General features: G+C 40.9%; 1 long non-coding RNA gene across 18 annotated transcripts in view; it reads left to right on the top strand.

The window, feature by feature from the left end:
* The first annotated feature begins 1,129 nt into the window (after window positions 1–1,129).
* The window catches only part of LOC119352991, a 42,758-nt gene continuing 34,858 nt past the window's right edge, over window positions 1,130–9,029 (top strand). For 5 of the 18 annotated variants that reach the window (XR_005170293.1, XR_005170303.1, XR_005170301.1 and 2 more), the window contains exons 1-6: window positions 1,130–1,252; window positions 4,353–5,272; window positions 6,097–6,185; window positions 6,287–6,538; window positions 6,702–8,376; window positions 8,487–8,639. This is a non-coding gene — a long non-coding RNA (uncharacterized LOC119352991). Of the gene's footprint in view, window positions 1,253–4,352; window positions 5,273–5,336; window positions 5,425–6,096; window positions 6,186–6,286; window positions 6,539–6,672; window positions 8,377–8,486; window positions 8,640–8,813; window positions 8,952–9,029 lie in introns of all 18 variants that reach the window. The other 13 variants (XR_005170298.1, XR_005170297.1, XR_005170302.1 and 10 more) reach the window with 13 other exon arrangements.

The raw sequence follows: 9,029 nt of genomic DNA, 5'->3' as shown, positions 1-9,029 counted from the left end.
TGCAGTTGCCATGTCGCTGAACTACGGTTGTCATGTCGGACAACTGCAGTTGCCATGGTTGCTCAACTGCAGTTGCCATGGTTGCTCAACTACAGTTGCCATGTATGATCTGATCTAATGTAGTTGCCATGATTTCATAACTTTAGAAGTTGCCATATACTAACACTAGGCAGTTGAGAGAGTTGTCATGTGCTCACAAGCATGCTAGGGCAGTTGCCATGTAAAAAGGAAGAGTTGCCATGTACGTGCACGTTGGGGCAGTTGCCATGTACCATGCAAAAACACATGGCAACTCGGTAAAAGACAGTTGCCATCTGCTTACGTGCACACTAGGCAGTTGCCGTGTACCCTACAACAACACATGGCAATTCGGGTAAAAAAAGAGAGTTGCCACCTGCTTATAAAGCACACTAGAGACAGTTGCCATGTGCGCTGCAAAAACACATGGCAACTAGCAGCTTACGTGTGGGAGAGGAGACGAGCGTGTGGGCGAGATGACAAATGCCCACACACTAGCCTTTGTGCGTGACTGAAAACTGGTGTGTGGGTGAACTGCTAAACGCCCACACACCGGCCCCTCCGTGTGGTAAAATGGATGTGTGGGGGAACTATGTCACACACCACACACACACCTTGTCCTACGTGGCACAGAAAATCAGCCAGATTGTGTCAAAATTCGTGCATATAGTACTGAACGGTGATGGATGCGTGTGGTCGAGATGGTCAAACGCCCACCCATATGGGCGTTAACATTTCCGAAAGATTTCTGCGGACTAGTACTACTCTTCCCCGCTCCCCTCCCTTTCCATTGATTGCTCTGCTTTTCTCCACGCAGCGCGACGCTACCACCACCGCCGCCTCCTCCTCTCCTCCACACGGCCAAGGCCACGAACCAACCCCCGTCCTCCCTCTCGCGGCCTGCTCCGGTGCTCGCGCGTGAGCGAGGGAGCGCGGCCGCCCCGGCCTACTTCCTCGGGTGCCCGCGTGTGGGCGGCTAGGGCGCGAGGCGAGCGCGGTGACCCCGGCCTGCTTCCTCGGGTGCCCGCGTGTGGGCGGCTAGGGCGCGAGGCGAGCGCGGTGACCCCGGCCGCACGGCCTGCTTGCTCGGGCGCTCGCGCGTGGGCGGCTAGGGCGCGAGGCGAGCGCGGCGGCCGGGCCGCGCGGGGCCGACATGGGAGGACTGGATTTGAAGGCCGCGGTGCTCTCCTGGTCGGTCCAGGAGGTCACCGACGACGACTCCTACAGGGGCAAGGTACGTACGTGCGCCATCCATCCCTCCCTCCCTCTGCTCCGGATGATGATTTGTGCGGGCGCGGCGCGCGGTTCTGCGAGCTTTGGGCTTGTTCTTTTAGGTTTCGATTCGAATCCGTGCGGCGCCTGTGCGTGCGTGCGTGCGTGCGTACGGACATGATTATTTGATTAAATCCGGCGATTATTTTCGATTAATCGCGTTTTGGTGAGCTGTTTGTTCTGCCCCAATTGATGGCGGTTGTGTGGTCGAGCGTGTGCGCTAGGGTTTAGAGGGGGTTTCTGTCCACGTGTCATCGAAGTGCAATTAATTAGCATGTGGGGGGTGCCATTTCGTAAGTTACATGTTGCTGCTGTTGGTGGCTTGTGCCATACATATGTGACTGATTTCGGGCTAACTCTATGTTATTGTGCGTGCTTCTTTTTCCTTTTTAGAAAATGTTATGCATGATTGCTGTTGAAAGCAATTGTTCCATTTCTGAATTGTTTCCAAAAAAATTCAGATAAGACGCCGTGTAAGTTTTAAGCAGCGGTTGGCAGATGATAGGTGTGTAAGTTATGTATATACATGTTGCGATGTTGTACAATTTGGTGGCAGAGAAATTGTAAATTGTTTTGCTATGACAAATTATGTCTATGGTTAAGTATGGTGACCTCCTTGTGATATGAGCAGCTTAAGCCCTGTATTGATCCTTGCTTGTTCTTGTAGTAGATGAAATTGACCAGATAGCTCTTCTCTTAGCATTAATTACATGCCATTATGTGCTTAAGGAACTGTTGGTGAATCTTAATCATATTTCATTTATGACCTCTTCTGCGTTCAGATTGAGACTATGCTCTGCAACTTCAAATCTTTTTTTGCAAGCTTGAGCCATTTTATTCGCGAATCTGTGCTTACGAATATGTACAAATATGTGCACTAGGTTTCTGGCCGTGCTTAAATCTGGAGATTTTTTTTATTAATCACATTTAGTGTGCTGTTGTCTGCTGCCTTTTAGGTGCAATCTAAGTTGGGTCAGTTGGATGCTCCAAATGATGGTACTCTGTCTTTGTGTGATCCGTGGGCTAGGATTTAGAGGGTTTTTCTGTTGGTATTTCAGGAAATTACATGTTGCTGTTGGTGCAATATGGGATGATTAGGACTAACTAGATGTTATGTATAATTTTTTATGTTACTGATGGAGGTGCACATTGCTGTTGAAAAGGATGACAAATTAATTTGCTATGCTCATGATGTACCAATAGTTGTGAAGTGTTTTAGTTGGCTGTAGCATCATCTAGTCCGTCCCATTCTATTTTTTTTAGATAATACATGGTGTAAGTTTTAAATGGTTGTTGGGAGATGATAGGTGTGTAAGTCATATATGTATCCTAATGAGAGAGGCATTTCATGACGCTGCACAGTCTGGTGGGAGAAACTATAAATTGTTTATGCCTGTGGTTATTTAAGCCCCGTATTGAACCTTGCTTGTTCTTGCAGTAGATGAAATTGACCAGATAGCTATTTTGTTAGCACTAATTACATGCCATTTGAGTGCCCAAGAAATTGTTGGAGAATCTTTTGCTACATATAACCATATTTCAACTTTTGTGTTATGGTTGAGACTTCCATGCAACTTCAAGTCTTTTTTGCACACGCGAGCCTTTTTTTTTCGAGTATGTGTTCATGAATGGACTCTGGACCGGCAAAGCTTATACATGCATATGCGTGCTAGGCTTCTGGTTGCGCTTATATCTGGTGATTTTTTTTTGATTAATTGCATATAGCGTGCTGTTGTTCGCTGCCTTTTATGTGCAATCAAAGTTGGGTCAGTTGGATGCTCCAAATGATGGTGCTCCGTCTGTGTGTGGTCCGTGCGCTAGGGTTTAGAGGGTCCATCTGTCGACGTGTCGTAGATGTGCAATTGGCATGTGAATGCCATTTCTGGACTGTCTGATAACAACATAATAGTTGCACGCTCGGTGACACATTGTATTTCAGGAAATTACATGTTGCTGTTGGTGCCATATGTGACTCATTCGGGCCAACTAGATTTTATGCACGCCTTTTCTTTTATTCTTTTAGAGAATGTTATACATGATTCTTATGTTACTGATGGAGGTGCCCATTGCTGTTGAAAGTGATGTCACCATTTGTGAATTGTTCCAGAAAATTACTATAACATGTGGTGCAAGTTTTAAACGGCTGTTGGGAGATGATAGGTGTGTAAGTCATGTATCCTCGTGAGAAAGATACATGTCGCGATGTTCCACAATTTGGTGGCAGAAATTGTAAATTGTTTTGCTGTGAAAAATCATGTTTATGCTTGAGTATGCTAAACCTCCTTGTGGCATGAGAGCAGCTTAAGCTCTGTATCAATCCTAGCTTGTCCTTGCAGTAGACGAAATTGACCAGATAGCTTTTCTGATAGCATTAATTACATGCCATTTGTGTCCTCAAGAATCTGTTGGAGAATCTTTTGCTAGCTATAATCATATTTCATTAATGAACTATTCTGTGTTTAGGTTGGGACTATTCCCTGCAACTTCCAAGTCATTTGATCGCGATCTCCTTTGTGTCTAATACTGCCTTGGTAATCATCCATATGCTCAGCAGTTGGATAGGCTCGGGTCATCGTTTTTCTTTGTCACATGTTTACTACATTGAGCCAAAGCACTTTGTTGCTTTTCCAATATATGCATGCATATGGATTCCAATCAGTTCTTTGATGTGAAAATACGTTTGTTGCTCCTTAATTATTGTGCAAGCCATTGTCAAATGGAACGATTCTGTTCCAATGATACTCCAATGTCAAATATGCTTTAACCAGCGTAAAGTAAGTTGTTTGAAGGATATTAATGACTTTTGGCCTAATTCAGTACGTCCAGTTACGAGACTTTGCTGAAAATGTACTCTAGATCCACCTATACGGTTATACCCATACAATTTAGCTTGTATATTTCTTTCTGTTAAATGTATGTTGTCGTCATCCAGAAAATGAAGGTCAATAATGTCATTACATGAAGCTACCAACCTTAGAATCGTGCAATTTTCTTTTCTTTATGTTTGTTCCCTATTTGCAGCCTTTTTGGCCCATTGTTTAACTTATTATTCATATTTGTAGCATTCTTTCAGCAGAGTTTGTGCGGGTTGTTGTTCCTGATGGAAAAGCTGTAGATGCAATGGTTCCATAAACTGTGAAAAGGACTTCCACTCCCCTCAATGGGACGGAACATGAGATACGTGCACTTCCAATTTTGCAGTTTACTGTTTACCTGGTTGTAACAAAATGCATTCACGCTAAGTTTTTTTTTTGTACTTTTCATGCTAACTTAAAAAAAAACAGTAGTTAACCAAAATTGATTGAACATGAGGAATGAAGTGAGATTGAGAAATCTAAAGGCTAAGAACTGGTAGGGAGTGATTAGTTAGTAGTACCTGCACTCATTGGCTTCGTAAATTAATTCAATGCCAAGAAGGCATGGGCCATGCTATTTTGATTTCTTTGTAGCGTCATCACATTACAATATTATTTCTGTCCTTGTATCATTGTTTTTGGAATTTTATGTATTGTGGTATCGTCACGTCCATATGATGTACCCAGGCAACGTAGTTTCTTGACGAGTAAACTATAAGTTACCGGAATTTTGTGTTTGATGTATGTCCAGTGTCAACATAGGATTCTTATGTCACAAAAATGTGTTTCTGAAATAATTACCAGATTTTGATCGTAAACTTTGTTACTACACCACTTATCATATATACCATGATTACTATGGTCATTTCCAATCAGTTTTTGATCTCCAATTTGCCAAAAGGTGAAATTCTAATTTGTTGTTAACAATGGTCTGATGTGTTTCATCTTGCTACTTTTGTTTAGATTATGGCTTTGTTTTAAGCTACACTGTCGTGGTTCTAGTAAAATATTATCAGCTCCTTTTCTTCTGTTGATTGGTGTTCATTATCTCAATGCAGGTAAACATAGATGAGGGGGAAAGCTTCATCCTCTGTCTTCTCCCCCTCACTATTTGCCTGCTGAGAACGGTTAGTTCTGTTAGATATTTCCATTAAGTTGATTTGGAGATTCAAATGGAGAGTGGGTATGCAGAAAATGGGGTGTCCTGTGGCTGGGTTTCCATTACATTGAATGTTATAGAGCTAGCAATGGGGACTTCAGTGTAACATGACATATAGATGTAAGTTCTAGAGAAGCACTTAATTCACATTTGTATGAGCTATTTAGCCACACAATTAGCACAATAATATTTGTGATTATTCAAGAAGTTTGTCACTCATATAAGCTGGGCTTATGGGGTCTTAACTTATAAGAGACTACCTCACAAACAGAGCCTTATAAATAAAATACCCTCTAAAATTTCATGCATACAAAAATCAAGTTCAGTATATTTTAAAAGGTCAATTACCTGTGAACTTAAACAGTTGGTTGAAGCATCATGTTTATTTATTTCTGGACATTTGGTATTCATTGAGTTATTAATCTACGGGGATACATAATGATACTGTTCATATTTATATATTGTAGGACAAAGTTCCCGTGGTGCTAAGAATATACCATGATACCCTTTACTGTTATGAAAGCTTCAACCAAATCCACTGTTATGTAGATGCTTCCAGTCTTAATTTCCAGAAAATTTAGACGAGTAGCATGTAATAATGGTCTTATGTTATGAAGCCTCATGATTACAGAGAAGCTTCAACCAAATCCACTGTTACATGACTAGATTCTGATTCAGTAACTGGGGACAGAGCTGCCAATTCTGATGGTCTTACGCTTTTTTTCTTAATGTCTTCATAGTTTGCTACTTTCTACACTAAATTCCTACTTGTTTTGAACTGTAATCGTGCAGCTGGAGGGCATTCTTTACCAAATAAGCTGCGTAGTCTATCATCTGAAGGGTTTGTTCAACTGTTATCGGCTATTTTTAGGATAGTTCTGGTAAATTGGTTTCTCAATATGACAATTATTTTGTTTTCCTTTGGACAATAAAATTCTACCAAATTTAATTTTAATGTACATCTCCTTTCCTGTAAATTCAGGTACATCTGCTGCAAGCAGCTGAAGTTAAAAAAATAGTTCAGTGGATCACGAGAAACCTTGATGGGAACATGAGTTCTGATGACACAAATCCTGTCATACAACATGGTGGATCAGTTGACTTTTCCCAAGGGAATGACAACGGTGTTACTTCACGGGTCTCCAATACTGTTACATGCAGTACTACTAAGCTTCCATTGTTTTAAGGAAAAGCAACTGATATGTCCAGTACAAATTCAATAAAAAAATGCTCGGTACGTTAAGTTCTAACATGTTCTTTCTTCCATAAAACCAAGTTGATTTGTCATGGTGATGCTGTGGTCAGTTCTAGCAAATCCAGTATTTCATTATTTGCATTTGTTAATTATGTGTGATGATGCCAAAACAGATTTGCTTGAACATCTGCATTTTCCGCAGAGCTGATATGTTGAGAGAAAGCACAGAAGCAGTTTTTGCTGCATGTGATGCTGCACATCGACAATGGGCTAAGCTGATAGGTGTTCGTGCTGCTCTACATCCCAAGTTGAGGATTACGGAGTTCCTGATCATCCATAATACACCCTCTGTTTCTAAATTAAGATGTCCCGCTGGTTCCATTTAATCTGTCAAAACGCCTTATATTTAGGAACGGAAGTAGTATAAAAGAAGAATCTATAGCTGGTACAGAAAAGGTTATTAATTTTCTGTTTAAATAATATGCACAGACACATATTAGTTTCATAAAAGCAAGTTATGATATTATCTTAACCTCTTGTCCTCATAGATTGGAGGCAGGTTAGGTTACAACATTCGTGGACTATCAGCATAGTGTTCAGGTGGTTATATATTGTTTTATTGAAGTTTATGAAAGTTTAATCTACAGTCTTACAATCGGATCATGGAACAAAGTTAGAAGCTTGTTTTAAATTTTGTTATTACAAGCAGCAGCTTATAGAATAAGTGCAGCATCATTTTGCCAGAAACATGAATGAGTAATGATGCTATTTCTGGAGTATAAAGCCCTCAGGCTTCTCCCTCAATTATATAGCCTTATGGATGTACACCAACTTCATTACAGTGCAGTTACTTTCTTCTGTTTTGCAAGCAATATTACCCAGACAGTAGTGCTATCCACCATCAATCAAAGAACTTGAGGATGAAATGATAGTGGAATTAAGGATATAAAGGGTTAGGAAGTCTCTGATCGTCATAATTACTTGAATCATCTTCAAAAAGTTTTATGTTAGGGTTTGTTAAATCGAATTCTGATATTGATTTTAGAGATATCAATCTTATTTTGTAGCTGAATCCCGATTTATACAGTTTTTGTGCTCTTAACATTTAATATTCCTTTGAAGATGACAAAAACTATGGCAGTTCTTGACCAAGAGACGTGGGTTGCTGTTGACATTCCTGAAGAATTCCAAGTGATTGTTTTGTCACTGCCATCAACTGAGGTTCTTGTTAATGATGTTGAGATGCCTAGCACTGGTAACAACTCAAAGCTCAGTGAGGATGGAGTTTTTACAAGTCAAGAGTCGCATATTCAACTGAAAGTAATGTTGAAAATAACAGTGGAACATCTATGAGGTATTTGTACCATGTGCCTCTGATTGAAGACATGGTCAGATCTATGGTCATGCCTTGAACTCATCAGTGAAGCACCCTTGCTCATGCCTTGAACTCATCAGTGAAGCACCCTTTTTGAAAATACTTTCCATGGAGATAACAGGAAAATCGGGATCATACTTTATGGATGTGGATTTTTGGGGCAATGATGATGTTTTTCCACTGGGCTTATTCTGCGAGGAATGATGACATATTTGTTTTGTCTAGCATAAAACCTGAAGCTGCAGAGGACTTAAACCGCCATGGTGTGACATATTATTGTTTGGCAATAGTCACTGAGGTTTCTATGGTTGATGAATACCAGAATGGCTTCATAGTCAAAGTTGCAAAGAATATTGGTCTGGACGAAGACTTAAACAAACTCGAACATGCAATATTTCTCAATATCACAATAAACGTACGGATATGGAAAGCACTTACCTGCAAAACACACATGAATGACAATTTCACACTAATCAAGTCCCTCTTAGCCCCCACAAATCTGGTAATATGACATGAATATTCGTGTTTTAGTTTTACTTGCTATTTTCATTACCATTATAAATTAGTATGTGACCTGACCTTTTGAGCTCCTCTTTGTTGGCTCTGTTGCAGGGTGAGGATGTTTGTGGTATCTGTGTTAAACAGGATGGAGTCTGTTTGGCTTCTTTCGCAGAGACATCCGGAAATTATTGGGCGAGGATGCTATTGAATCTGTCATCTCAGCTGTAAGATGTGGGCGTGTGAAGTGTATATGGGGTCCACCAGGTACTGGAAAAACCAAGATGGCACTTTACTGTTGGTTTTGGCATGTTTGAAATGCAGATTTTTTTTTTCCGAATAAGCTGAACTCTTACTTGTGCTCCCAAAAATGTTGCTGTTGTTGGAGTTTGCACTTGTTTTCAGTCGACGGTGTTGTAGGCTGAATGTACACTATTGTAGGAACTGGATGGAGCTAGGTCTACATGCCTTAAATTGGAACTGGATGGAGCAAGGTCTACATGCCTTAAATTGCTTAAAGATCTGCTACACTCGCTTAATTACCCATTGGAGTAAACAGAAACTGGGTCCAGAGCATACGTAATTCAACAGTTCTTTTCTGTTCTAGCTCTACCTCTTATTGTTGATGAGGGTGCTCAAGTGCGGGAGAGTGAATTG

The sequence above is a fragment of the Triticum dicoccoides genome, chromosome 2A (genome assembly GCF_002162155.2).
Source record: "Triticum dicoccoides isolate Atlit2015 ecotype Zavitan chromosome 2A, WEW_v2.0, whole genome shotgun sequence".
NCBI lineage: Eukaryota > Viridiplantae > Streptophyta > Magnoliopsida > Poales > Poaceae > Triticum > Triticum dicoccoides.
This window is presented reverse-complemented; position numbering and strand designations above follow the sequence as displayed.